Genomic DNA, 13,828 nt, shown 5'->3' with positions numbered 1-13,828 from the left:
TCTCTTTCTGCTAGTTCATTATTAGTATATAGAAATGTAACAGATTTCTGTGTATAAATTTTTTATCCTGCAACTTTGCTGATTTCGGTTATTCTAGTAGTTTTTGGGTGGATTCTTTAGGGGTTTTATGTATAGTATCATATCGTCTGCAAACTGAAAGTTTAACTTTTTCCTTACCAATCTGGATGGCTTTTATTTCTTTATGTTGTCTAATTGCTGTGGCTAGGACATCTAGTAGTATGCTGAATAAAAGTGGTGAAAGTGGGCACCCTTGTCTTGTTCCCAATTAGAGAAAAACTTTCCACTTTTCATTGTTAAGAATGATTTTGGCTGTGAGTTTGTCATATATGGTCTTTATTATGTTGAGGTAGTTGCCCTCTATACCCATTTTGTTGACAATTTTTATCATGAATAGATGTTGAATTTTGTTGAATGCTTTTTCAGCATCTATTGAGATGATCATGAGATTTTTGTCCTTTTTGTTGATGTGGTGTATGATGTTGATGGATTTTCAAGTATTATCACATCCTTATATCCTTGGAATAAATCCCAATTGATCATGATGGATGATCTTTTTGATCAATTTTTGAATTTGGTTTGCTAATTTTTTGTTGATTTTTTTTTTCATCTGTGTTCATTAAGGATATTGGTCTATAATTTTCTTTTATTTGTGGTGTATTTACCTGGTTTTGATATTAGGGTGATGCTGGCCTCATAGAATGAGTTTATTTTCATATAATGACAGTTTAGTATTCCCTCCTCTTCTACTTTTTGGAAAACATAAAGGAGGATGGGTATTAGGTCTTCACTAAATGTTTACAAAATTCACCAGTGAAGCCTTCTATGCCAGGGGTTTTGCTTTTAGGTAATCCTTTATTACCATTTCATTTTCCTTGCTGGTAATTGGTCTGTTCTGATTTTCTGTGTCTTCGTGGGTCAGTCTTGGAATGTTGTATTTTAGAAAATTGTCCATTTCTTCTAGGTTATCTGATTTGTTAGCATATAATTTTCAATAGTATTCATTAATAATTTTTTGTATTTCTATGGTGTTCATCGTGATTTTTCCTTTCTCATTTCTGATTCTGCTTATGTGTGTAGACTGTTTTTCTTGATAAGTCTATCTGGGGTTTATCTATTTTGTTTATTTTCTCAAAGAACAAGCTCCTATTTTCATTGATTCTTTCTGTTGTTTTATTCTTAACAATTTTATTTATTTCTGTTCTGATCTTTATTATGTCCCTCCTTCTACTGACTTTGGACCTCATTTGTTATTCTTTTTCTAGTTTCATTAACTGTGAGTTCAGACTTTCATTTGGTATTGTTCCCCTTTCTTGAGGTAAGCCTGTGTTGCTATATACTTTCCTCTTAGAACTGCCTTTGTTGTATCCCACAGATTTTTTTGGGATGCTGAGTTATTGTTTTCATTTGTCTCCATATGTTGCTTGATTTCTGTTTTTATTTGGTTGTTGATCCATTGATCATTTAGGTGCATGTTTCTAAGCCTCCATGTATTTGTGGGCTTTACTGTTTTCTTTGCATAATTTATTTGTCATTTCATACCTTTGTGGTCTGAGAAGCTGGTTGGTACAATTTGAATCTTTCTGAATTTACTGTGGCTCTTTTTGTAGCCTTGTATGTGATCTATTCTTAAAAATGTTCCATGTGCACTTGAGAAGAATGTGTATCCTTCTGCTTTGGGGTGGAGTGTTCTGTAGATGTCTGTTAGGTCCGTCTGTTCTAATGTGTTATTCAGTGCCTCTGTGTCCTTACTTATTTTCTGTCTGGGTGAACTGTCTTTTGGAGTGAGTGGTGTGTTGAAGTCTCCTAAAATGAATGCATTGCATTCTGTTTTCCCCTTTAATTCTGTTGGTATTTGTTTCACATATGTAAGTGATCCTGTGTTGGCTGCATATATTTTTATAATGTTTATATCCTTTTTTTGGACTGACCCCTTCATCATAATGTACTGTCCTTCTTTGTCCCTTGTGAAATTCTTTGTTTTGAATTATATTTTGTCTAATACAAGTACTGCACGTCCTGCTTTTTTCTCCCTATTGCATGAAATATCTTTTCCATCCCTTCACTTTTAGTCTGTGTATGCCTTTGGGTTTGAAGTGAGTCTCTTGTAGGCTGCATATGGATGGGACCTGTTTATTTTATCCATTCATTGATGCTATGTCTTTTGATTGATGCATTCAAACAATTTACATTTAAGGTAATTATTGATAGGTAAGTACTTATTGCTGTTGCAGGCTTTATGTTCATTGATACTAAAGGTTCAAGGATGGCTTCTTTACTATCTAACAGTCTAACTTAATTCACATTGCTATTACAAATATAATCTAAAGGTTCTCTTTTTTTATTCTTTTTCTTCCTCCTCTGTTCTTTATATATCAGGTGTCATATTTTGTACTCTCTGTGTATACCTTGACTGACTTTATGGGTAGTTGGTTCAAGTTTGTATTTGTTTAGTGATTAAGTGGTCCACTTCCTTTACTGTGGTTTTATTTTCTCTGGTGACAGCTATTTAGCCTTTGGAACACTTCCATCTATAGCAGTCCCTCCAAAATAGAGGGACATTTTTGTGGGATTTTTGTGGGAGGTAAATTCTATTAACTTTTGCTTATCTGGAAATTGTTTAATCCCTCCTTCAAATTTAAATGGTAATCTTGCCAGGTAACATATTCTTGGTTCGAGGTCCTTCTATTTCATTGCATTAAATATATCATGCAACTCCCTTCTGGCCTGTAGGGTTTCTGCTGTGAAGTCTGATGATAGCCTAATGGGCTTTCCTTTGTAGGTGATCTGTTTTTTATCTCTGGTTGGTTTTAATAGTCTGTTCTATTCTTGATCTTTGCCATTTTAATTATTATATGTCTTGGTGTTGTTTTCCTTGGGTTCCTTGTGTTGGGAAATCTGTGCACCTCCATGGCCTGAGAGACTATTTCCTCTGCAGATTGTGAAAGTTTTCAGCAATTACCCCCTCAAAGGCACCTTCCATCTTTTTTTCTTTGTCTGTTTCTTCTTCTGATACCCCTATAATGTGAATATTGCTCTGTTTGGGTTGGTTACACAGTTCTCTTTTTATTTTTTCATTCCTAGAGATCCTTTTCTGTCTCTGTGCCTCATCTACTTTGTATTCCTATTTTCTAATTTCTATTTCATTTACCATCTCTTCCTCATCTAATGTACTTTTTAATCCCTCCATTGTATGTTTCATTTTGGATAGTGTATTTTTTGCGGTTTCTATCTCTTTCTTGAATTCCTCCCTGAGGTCTTGAATATTTTTCTATACCTCAGTGAGCATGTTTATGATTTTTATTTTGAAATCTTTATCAGGTAGATTGGTGTTTTCAGTTTCACTTGTTCCTCTTTCTGGTGTTTGTGGGATTTTGGTTTGTATCAAGTGATCTTGAGATTTCATATTTGCAATGAATAATACAGAATAACAACTTTGTGTAGGCAGACCCTTCCAGTGCCCAGAAGCTGTATTCTCTGGATCTTTTCAGCACCTGAAGCAATGGAGGGGGTTGCAGGCTAGTAGCACTGGTGCCTGTCATGAGGAAAGGGCTCTTTCCTGCTTCCTGGCTGCAGGGCCTGTCTCCACAGTCAGGGCCAGTGGGCCAAATTCACAGGGAGGAGCCTCTGTGCCAGTCCCTTGTAGCTGCCATAGGTGGGGCTGCCCTTTGGTTTTTGTGGTACAATGCTGGGAGCAACTGGTTTGTGAGCTGGTGCCAGCCAGGAGGAATGAGCATCATGCTGCATATTACAGTGGGGGTGCCTCAAAGCTGCATTGCCAGCCAGGGGTATGGAGTGCCTGAAGCCCCTAAAAGTTCCCCCTGTGCTGGGCTGAGTGTGCCAGGAAAATTTTGTCCATCTGTCCTTTCTCCTGAGCACCAAGCTCTGTGTAATCTTTGTCCCTTTAGCAGCCCTCTCATTGTTGGAAAGTCTCTCATTGTGCCCACCTTTCTTTTGTTCCAGAGCAGCCATTTGTGGTACCTGTTCTCTGCAAGTGGCTGGTAGCTCAGTCTCTCCAGGTATCCCGCCTGTCTTAGCTTTCCATTGCCACTAATTTCCAGAGCACCACATAATGTAGGTTCACGCTCCCAGCGCAGATCTCCAGGGCTGGGTGTTTAGCAGTCCTAAGCCTCTACCCCCTCCTCACTCCATTTCTCTTCCTCCCACCGGTGAGCTGGGGTGGGGAAAGGCTTGGGTCCTACCAGATTATGGCTTTGCTACTTTACCCTTTTCCATGAGGTCTTCTCTTTTACCCCAATTTAGGCAATCTTTCTTCGTCTTCTTTCCTGTAGCTCTTTCAGGATTAGTTGTATTTGCTATATTTTTATATTATATGTGATTTGGGGAGGAGGTTTCTATCTCAGTTCTCATGCCATCATCTTTCATGCTCCATACCATTTTATTTGTGATTTATTTGACTTTTTAGGTGATGATGTTTCAGAATTTTAATTGCTCTATTATAATTACTGTAAATCAAGAACAATATGGCCTCCTCTGAATCTATTTTCTTTTGCAAAGTGTTCTTTTTAATTCTGTACAAGTAGATACTTCCAGATTATTTACATAACCATTTTTCTGCTTAGTTTATAATATACATTTTAATTTGAAAAGAGTGAATATGATTTACATTGAAATATTTTTACAGGAATAAATAAATTATTTGTTCAAAGAGTTGTATGAATTGTTTTGTGTATGCACAAAGTGTTCTGAGAAAAATATAGTAATTTAACTTTCAATTTGAGATTATTTATGATAGTATCTTTATTTTATAGAAATATCTTTGCATATCTTCTAGATTTTTAGAAAGTGAAGGAGTGTGTATATGTGTATATATGTAAATAAGTGCATAAAAATAATAACACAAAGATTTAAAGAGTTTTCTTAGTAAACCATAGAGTAAATTTTACAAAACTATTTGGCAATAAAACAAATATCAATTTTATATGACTTTAATATTTTAATCTTAATTTTAAGCTTGTTAACTACTAATGAACAAAGCCTGTAGTGTTTTAAAAATAGTGTCATTCTATTTTAAAAGGTACATTAGTTGACTTATCCATTCATTCACTTAATAATTACTCCTCATTTTGACATTCACTTTTTGTGTTTTAGATAAAGTTCAGGAAGCAATTCACACAGAAGGATGAATAAAACTTTCACCTTCTTCCCCAAATGGTTCTGAGAAGTCAGATATAAATTTTGAATAACTGGAAGGGTTTGCATGTCGTATGATTCAAAAAGCTATATTCTTATGTGTTTGATTTTCAATGTAAGTTAATTTTCAATAAATTGCCACTGTTTAAGAATTCAGTCTGACTTTTGATCCAACATGAAGCTTTTAGATATAAGTTGATTATTCTCTACAACATGTGGTTTAACACTAAAGGAATTACATGTTTTGCATTTTTACTCTTTAGAATTTTAATTCAGCAAAACATTTACAAATTTCCACTATATAGCTAGATTAATTGCAGCAATATTTAATACTGTGATCCTTTGGGAGAAAAGTATAAATAGCAACAACACAAATGTCCATGGAAAGGAGAGTAGATAGAGTAGATAGACCATCATATGATCACATAATAAATATGATTATCTAACTGTTAAAAGTAATATACCAATATTGTAAATAACATACAATAATATGGAAGAATTTCACTAGTATAATATTAAATGAAAAAGCAAATTCAAATGATCACATGGAACAATAATACATTTTTACAAAACCAAAAACATTTAAAATATGGGTATATAATTGCAGACACATATAGTTTGTATATATGTATTCTATATTGTAAAAAATTTTAGTAATACATATAAGTGCAATATGAGATTAATAATATAATAACAGTGGAATTCAGGATGATTTTTTATTGATTTAGGGAGGGATAGGAATTTTGGTTGATGAGAGGAGTGGGGCCACATGGTTGAGTGGGGGTTTGTCAAGGTCTTACTTGATAAGATTATCAAGATTGAGCATTGCACTATTAAAAATAATTAATGACTAACCAAAAAGTCATGCCTGGACTAAAAAACAATCAGAATATATCATGAAGTAAACTCTCCAGTGTTTTCTTAGATTCTAGTTTTATTATTAGCTTTCTTCCATAATACTGCTTTTCTTTTTCAGACTTTTTAGTTACATGTTTATTGCCCCATTTTGGGGCCTATTTTCAACATGTCCCTTTTTTTTTTTATCTTTTAAAATTCTTTATTTCATTTCTTTGACCATTTTTATTCCTTTTAAATGTCCCTTATTATATTCTCAGATAAATATTTCTCCATTGTGTATCTTCAATTGTGATATTTTGTCTGTTTTAAAATTTTCTTCCCAAGCTCACCTGATATCTCAAACATTACTGTTTTTGTCTGTTTTTTTCTGGGTTTCTGAATTTCTAATTAAAGTTATTCCTCCATGTCTACAAGTGTTGCTTAAATTTCTCTTACATGTTAGTACTGTACTAAAATTTTCCTATGCTTTCTGTTTTGTTCCTACAAGCATTTTTATATTTTTTTATTTCCATTTTCCATTTTCTTTTTTATGACAACTTTGTATGAATTGTGCTTGCCTTTTTGTTTACTTTAAAATTTTTCACATTCTTATCCTGTATATATTTACAGTGAGAGATTTTCATGGTTCACAAAATTACTCAATTCATAATTAGCCCTATTTGAGGAGACACTGTAGTGGGATATTAATAGATTGAAAGCTTCATTTTTAGAAGGTAAGATTTTTACTTCTGAGATAATTCCCTATTTTTTTTCTCTTTTTATATCTTGATTTCTACCATATACTTTTGTTTTCCTTCATCAAGTTTCCAATAAATATGCTTTCTTCATTCCCATTGTCAGAGTTGTATCTTTGGAAGACTTTTTCTCTCATCATGCACACGTTCAAGTCCCTTCCTTTCAACTGTTTAGTAGCACTGCTCTACTGTTCTGGCTCATTAGCTCTCAACTGTGTTTTGAGTTTTTTCCCTAATTTTTCTCTTTTGGGATGATTTTATGTGCTGTCTGCCATCCCTTGGTCTTTAATAGCTCCCCTCTTTTCTATTAAATATGCAGGCAGTCTCTACCTTATTTTGCTTAGGTATTGAGTTTGGAGACGGCTCTGCAAGGTTTGGATATTTAGTTCTTGACTTTCATGTACCCTTAAGGGTATAGTGTTCTCCATTCCCAGTTATTTATAAAAATAGTTTTATTTGCTTTCTTTTTCCATCTGTATAGTTTCTGGAGGAATGTATGAAAAGATTCATAGTAGGTAGCTGACATTATTTTTTGGGAGACCTAAAACCCAGTATGGTTTTTGAGCATGACTGCCTTTCTTGACTGATGCCTCAGTGTGAGGCTCTTTTTCTCTCCTGTATATTTTGCAGTTTATGGCTGTCTCATGTTATACATATGATATCTGTCTCTTTAAGCATTTTGTGGTTGCTTTCTTTCTGTAGCAGTGGTGTTCTTTCATTCACTGTTTTGCTGAGAAGGAGACATTAAACCCTTTTTATTGGAACACAAACCTTGACTAACTACCTACACAATGTCGATTCACTTTTGTATACACCATCAAACAACACGGTAACATATCCTTTCCCAAGACTACTTGTGTGAATAGGCATAAGGAACTGCTTCTTTTTTGGATGGCTCTGCTTTGAGCCAGACTACTCAGCTTTGCATGTGAAGCTGGACTGAATTTCAGGCTATTTTTATGCCTTTGGTCTTTGGCAGGGCATGCTGTGCAAAACTTATATATTAGCTCCCTGTCTTCATGCCCCATGGAACTGCAGAAGGCCTGTCTTCCTTCAAATTCGAATACCATTTAGAAGGGGTAAGATGAAAATAGTTAACTTTTAAGTATACCATTATTTAATAATAAAACTATCACTTCCATAAGCAATTGATAAGGAAAAACTGGATAAGTAGTTTAAAGGCACAAAATATACTATAAAACTGAACTTATTAATAATGCTACAAATGGGTAAAGCCACATTCAGTATCAGAATGGAAGACACTGAGATTTACTGCTAATGGATAGGATAAGATAGATGCACATATTTGAGAAATTCTATCTTCCTACAAGCTTTGAGCTGATACAAAACATCATGACTTTGTAAAAGAAGTTATATTTGTTCTGTCTGAGTGTTTGTAAGTGTACCACCAAAGAAAGAGTAGGCTCCCACAATCTTAACTGACAGATCAATTTGATATAGAGTGACTATTTCAGCAATAATTTTCAAAACTGGTAGAGGGAAATGCTCTGGCCAAGGACTGAATCACTGAAAGCACTATTTCAGTAAATGACACTAATTGAAAAATGATGGGCATATACTTCCCAGATTTATGCTGACAGATGAATGTTTTATTATTTTAAAATTTATCGCCCTATAAATTCAGTTGTCCTACCAGACTCCTTGATTTCTTTTGGAAATGAGCCTGGGGCATTGTTACCAGGTTTCTGCTTGTTACATACCCAACTGTGGGTGCTTAATTCAAACTTTACTTTGTCAGTTTCAACTACCCTTACTAAAACCTTAAATATCCATCAAGATTTCTTCCAAATCTTGGTTTCCAGCAGTTCTTAACTAAGCTGTGAAAATATGATTTCTCTTGACACTTGGAATGTCATATTTCTAGAGTAAAAGTAGCTTTTTTGCAGCATCTCTCAATTCCCATCCTTTTCAGATATTTAAAGAATGAATGTTCAACGTAGCTAAGCATTGGGAAAATAGTTTTGTTATTAATTCTAATTATTAAAAGTTGAAGCATTGTCTTTGAAAAGCTTTATATTGCTCGTGTTACATCTCTATTCTGAACACAAACCAATCATCCTCTTTAACGTATGCTTTTTTATGATGTTTGACTTGGAGACGAAGTAGTCCCTGGAGAATTTTGGAGATACTTCTGGGAAAGCAAGGCCTATGGAGCTGAGTCCTAAAGAGTGAGATGGAGTATTTTGAATTTATCTCTTAATGGTAGCTCATTATTATTTTCCCCTTTATTAATATTTATGTGATTTTGGTACTTTCTCTTATGCCTCCTAAGAAGTCCTTCAGTGCCACTTTTCTAAAGGTTGTGTTTTCAATTCGTCCTTCCTGGGCCTTGGCAAGTTACTCTTCTGGGAAAATGAAAAAAAAAAAAGCCATCAAGGCAGTTGACAAATGTATGTAAAGTGCCCTTTATTACAAATGATTTCCGAAAGGTCTTGACTCATGTGCGTGGGGCAGTGGAGAAAGCATGGTGCTTCCACTGGAACAGAAATAGATTCCACAGGATCTCTAGTCACATAGTCACTTTCTAAATATAGGACAGAACTTTTCATGCTTCTTTTTTGTCTCAAGCATTTTGAATTTTTGTTTAAAGGACTCTTTATTGTTACGATTATTATTTCTTAATAATAAAGCTCATATCTTTTGAGGGCTTGTTATGTTACAGATGTTATGCTAACCACTTTTAAGGTATTTTCTCATATAATACCTATATCATTGAATCTAGCACATAATATTCCTGTTCTACTGATAGAGAAACTGAGTCTCCAGTGGACTCCGCTAGTATGCTGGTTAACTAGTAAATGCTGATCTAAGAGTTTAAATTCTTAGGCATTGTCAGTTGCAACATAAGTAACATAGTCACATTATCATATGATATAGATGACATTATTACTCTAAGCCTCCCTTTCCTTATTTGAAAAATAGGGTTGTTTTCAGATTTTAGAAAGCAAAAAGAGTAAAATATCTAGTATAATGTCTGACACATTGTACTCTTTAAAAAATAGTATCCTTCCCTCATTTTACTGACCTAGGATTATGGATGCTTTATTTATCTCTAGTATTATATTTCATTTGAGAAAAGCACTATATAGTTTAAAATGTGCTTTCTTACACATCATCTTAATTTGTTCCTTATTAAAACACTTACATTCATACCACTTAACTAATGAGAAAACATGCTTAGAAAATTCAGTATTGATTCTCAAACTAACACCAGACTCATAAGATCTTAGTTTGTACCTTTTCCATTTTTCTTGAAGCCTCCTGTCTTCAGTGATGTGGTTTCAGGAAAGCCTATCATTTTTACATACTATTGTTTTGTCATCTAGTTTACGATGGATACAGTAAACATTACATAGTTTGAAGGAGGAAGCCCAAGTACTTTCAGAACCACATCAATCCACTCTAATCACTATATACCCTTGCAACATCTCAAGTCCTTAGCAAAGATAATAAATGTAGAAGCTTATTTTCATTTCATGTAGAAATAAGCATGAGATTCCAAGGAGTGTGGGCAGGATAGCAGGGAGAATGAAAGTCAAACAGAAGTGTGAGGATACACATGTCTTTGCCTTATCCCCAGTTTTACAGGGAAGGTGTTAATTACTTCATCGTTATATGCAATGTGACCTGTAGTTTTTTCAGATGGCTTTAGCAGATTGAGGGATTCTTTTTCCAGCCCTAGTTTGCTGGTAAATCTTGCTGTTTTATCATGAATGGAGGTTGAATTTGTCAAATGTATTTTTCTGAACCTATTGGTATAGTCATATGCTTTTTTCTTCTTCATTCTGTTAACTTGGTGAATTACTTTGCTTAATTTTAAAGCAGCAAACCAATTTGCATTCCTGGAATAAAACCCACATAACCATGATATATTTACCTTCTATATATCACTAGCATTTATTTGCTAATACAGGGAATTTTTTTCATCAGTGTTCATGTGGTCATTGGCCTGTAATTGTCTGTCCTCATGTTGTATTTGTCTGATTTTATTTTAAGGATAATTCAGCCTTTGCAAAAAAGTTGGAGCATGTACCTTGTGTACTATTTTTTGGAAAAAAATTGTGTAAGACTTATGAATTCTATCATATTTGATAAAATTTGCCAGTGAGAATTTACCAGTGAAATCATCTAAACTTGTATTATCCTTTAAGGAAGAAACTTTTATTAAAATCTCAGGTCCTTAATAGATATTGAGCCATTGTGGTATCTAAGTTTAATTTTTTATGGAATTTTTCTATTTTATTACAGCTGTATTTATTTGCAAAAAAAGGTCATAATATTGTTCATAATATTTTATTACTACTTTGATGACTTGATATTACATTACATCTCTTATGTTATTGGCACATTTGTACTTTTTTCATATTCAGACTTGCTAGGGGAATATCAATTTTATTATTTCAAAATCAATTTATTAATTATTTCAAATAGCCAAGTTCAGGCTTTGGTAATTTCTTGATTGTGTGTCTTCTATTTATTGACTTCTGCTTTCATCTGTTTATTTCCTTGTACTAATTTTTGGCTTAATTTGCTTTTCTTATATTAGCTGCTTAAAGTCGAAACTCAGATCTTTGATTTTAATCTTTAATGCTTTTTGAATATAAGCATTTAAGCTATAAATTTTCCTGTAACGTCTGTTTTATCAGCCTGTCATAAATTTGGAAGAGATAATTTTCATTACATTTCAGTTCAAAATACATATATTATTTGAATTGTTATTTCTTCCCTGCAAATAGAGCCATTAAGTAGTATGTATTGATTTTGAAGTATTTGTAGATTTTTGAGATACCTTAAAATTATTGATTGCTAATTTAATTCTATTTTAGTAAGAGGACATATTCTATAAAATTTCAATATTTTGAAATATATGAGACATGTTATGGTCCAATGTATGCTGTGTGTGTGTGTGCGTGTGTGTGCATATATATATATATATACACACACACATATATATATGTATATGTACTATAAATTTACCACTATAACCATTTTATTTATTATTTATTAATTTACTTTTTGTGTCATTGATATACAATCTTATGAAGTTTCACATGAGCAACATTGTGGTTATTACATTCACCCATATTATCAGGTCCCCCCCTCCACACCCCATTGCAGTCACTGTCCATCAGCATAGTAAAATGCAATAGAGTCACTGCTTGTCTTCTCTGTGCTACACTGTCTTCCCCATGATCCCCCTACACCATGTGTGCTAATCATAATGCCCCTCAATCCCCTTCTCCCTCATCCCTACCTACCCTCCCCCACATATCCCCTTTGGTAACCGCTAGACCCTTGGAGTCTGCGAGTCTGCTGTTGTTTTATTCCTTCAGTTTTGTTTTCTTGTTATACTCCACAAATGAATGAAATCATTTGGTACTTGTCTTTCTACACCCAGCTTATTTCACTCAGCATAATGCCCTCTAGCTCTATTCATGTTGTTGCAAATGGTAGGATTTGTTTTCTTCTTATGGCTGAATAATATTCCATTGTGTATATGTACCACATCTTCTTTATCTATGCATCTACTGATGGACACTTAGGTTGCTTCCATATCTTGGCTATTGGAAATAGTGCAGTGATAAACATAGGGGTGCATATGGCATTTTGAATATGGGATCTTGTTTTCTTCAGGTAAATTCCTAGGAGTGGAATTACTGAGTCAAATGTACTTCTATTTTCAGTTTTTTGAGGAACCTCCATGTTGCTTTCCACAACATGCCCACCAACATTCCCGTTTCTCTGCCTTCTTGTCAGCATTTGTTCCTTGTCTTTCGGATGTTGGCCATCATAAATGGTGTGAGGTCATATCTCATTGTGGTTTTAATTTGCATTTCCCTGATAAGTAGCTATGTGGAGCATTTTTTCATGTGCCTGTTGGCCATCTGAATTTCTTCCTTGGAGAAGTTCTGCCCTTTTAATCATGTTATTGCTTTTTGGGTGTTGAGGCATGTTAGTTCTTTCTATATTTTGCATGTTAACCCCTTATTGGATATGTCTTTTATGAATATATTCTCCCATACTGTAGGATGCCTTTATGTTCTACTGATGGTGTCCTTTGCTGTACAGAAGCTTTTTAGTATGATGTAGTCCCATTTGCTCATTTTTTCTCGTTTCCCTTGCCCAAGGAGATGTGTTCAGAAAAATGTTGCTCATGTTTATATTCAAGAGATTTTTGCCTATGTTTTCTTCTACAAGTTTTATGGTTTCATGACTTTCATTCAAGTCTTTAATTCATTTCAAGTTTACTTTTGTGTATGGAGTTAGACAATAATCCAGTTTCATTCTTTTACATGTAGCTGTCCAGTTTTGCCAGCACCAGTTGTTGAAGAGGCCCTCATTTCCCCATTGTATATCCATAACTCCTTTATTATGTATTAACTGGCTGTATATTCTTGGGTTTATATCTGGACTCTCTATCCTGTTCCATTGATCTATGGGTCTGTTCTTGTGCCAGTACCAAATTGTCTTGATTATTGTGTCTTTATAGTAGAGCTTGAAGTTGGGGAGAATAATCCACACTGTTCCTTCTCAGGATTGCATTGGATATTTGGGATCTTTTGTGGATCCATATGAATTTTATAACTATTTGTTCTAGAGTATTGAGGCTCTTCTTGTGGCCTAGTATGTGATTTATTCTTGAAAATGTTCCATGTGCACTTGAGAAGAATGTGTATCCTGCTGCTTTTGGTTGGAGTGTTCTGTAGATGTCTGTTAGGTCTGTCTGTTCTAATGTGTTATTCAGTGCCTCTGTGTCCTTACTTGTTTTCTGTCTGGGTGATCTGTCTTTTGGAGTGAGTGGTGTGTTGAAGTCTTCTAAAATGAATGCATTGCATTCTATTTCCCCCTTTAATAATGTTAGTATTTGTTTCACATATATAGGTGCTTCTATGTTGGGTGCATAGATGTTTGTAATGGTTATGTCCTCTTTGGAATGACTCCTTTATCGTTATGTAATGTCCTTCTTTGTCTATTGTTACTTTCTTTGTTTTGAAGTAAATTTTGTCTGGTACAAGTACTACATGTCCTGCTTTTTTCTCTCC

This window comes from Manis pentadactyla, chromosome 5, assembly GCF_030020395.1.
Source record: "Manis pentadactyla isolate mManPen7 chromosome 5, mManPen7.hap1, whole genome shotgun sequence".
Classification (NCBI taxonomy): Eukaryota; Metazoa; Chordata; class Mammalia; order Pholidota; family Manidae; genus Manis; species Manis pentadactyla.
Note: the sequence above shows the minus strand (reverse complement) of the source record.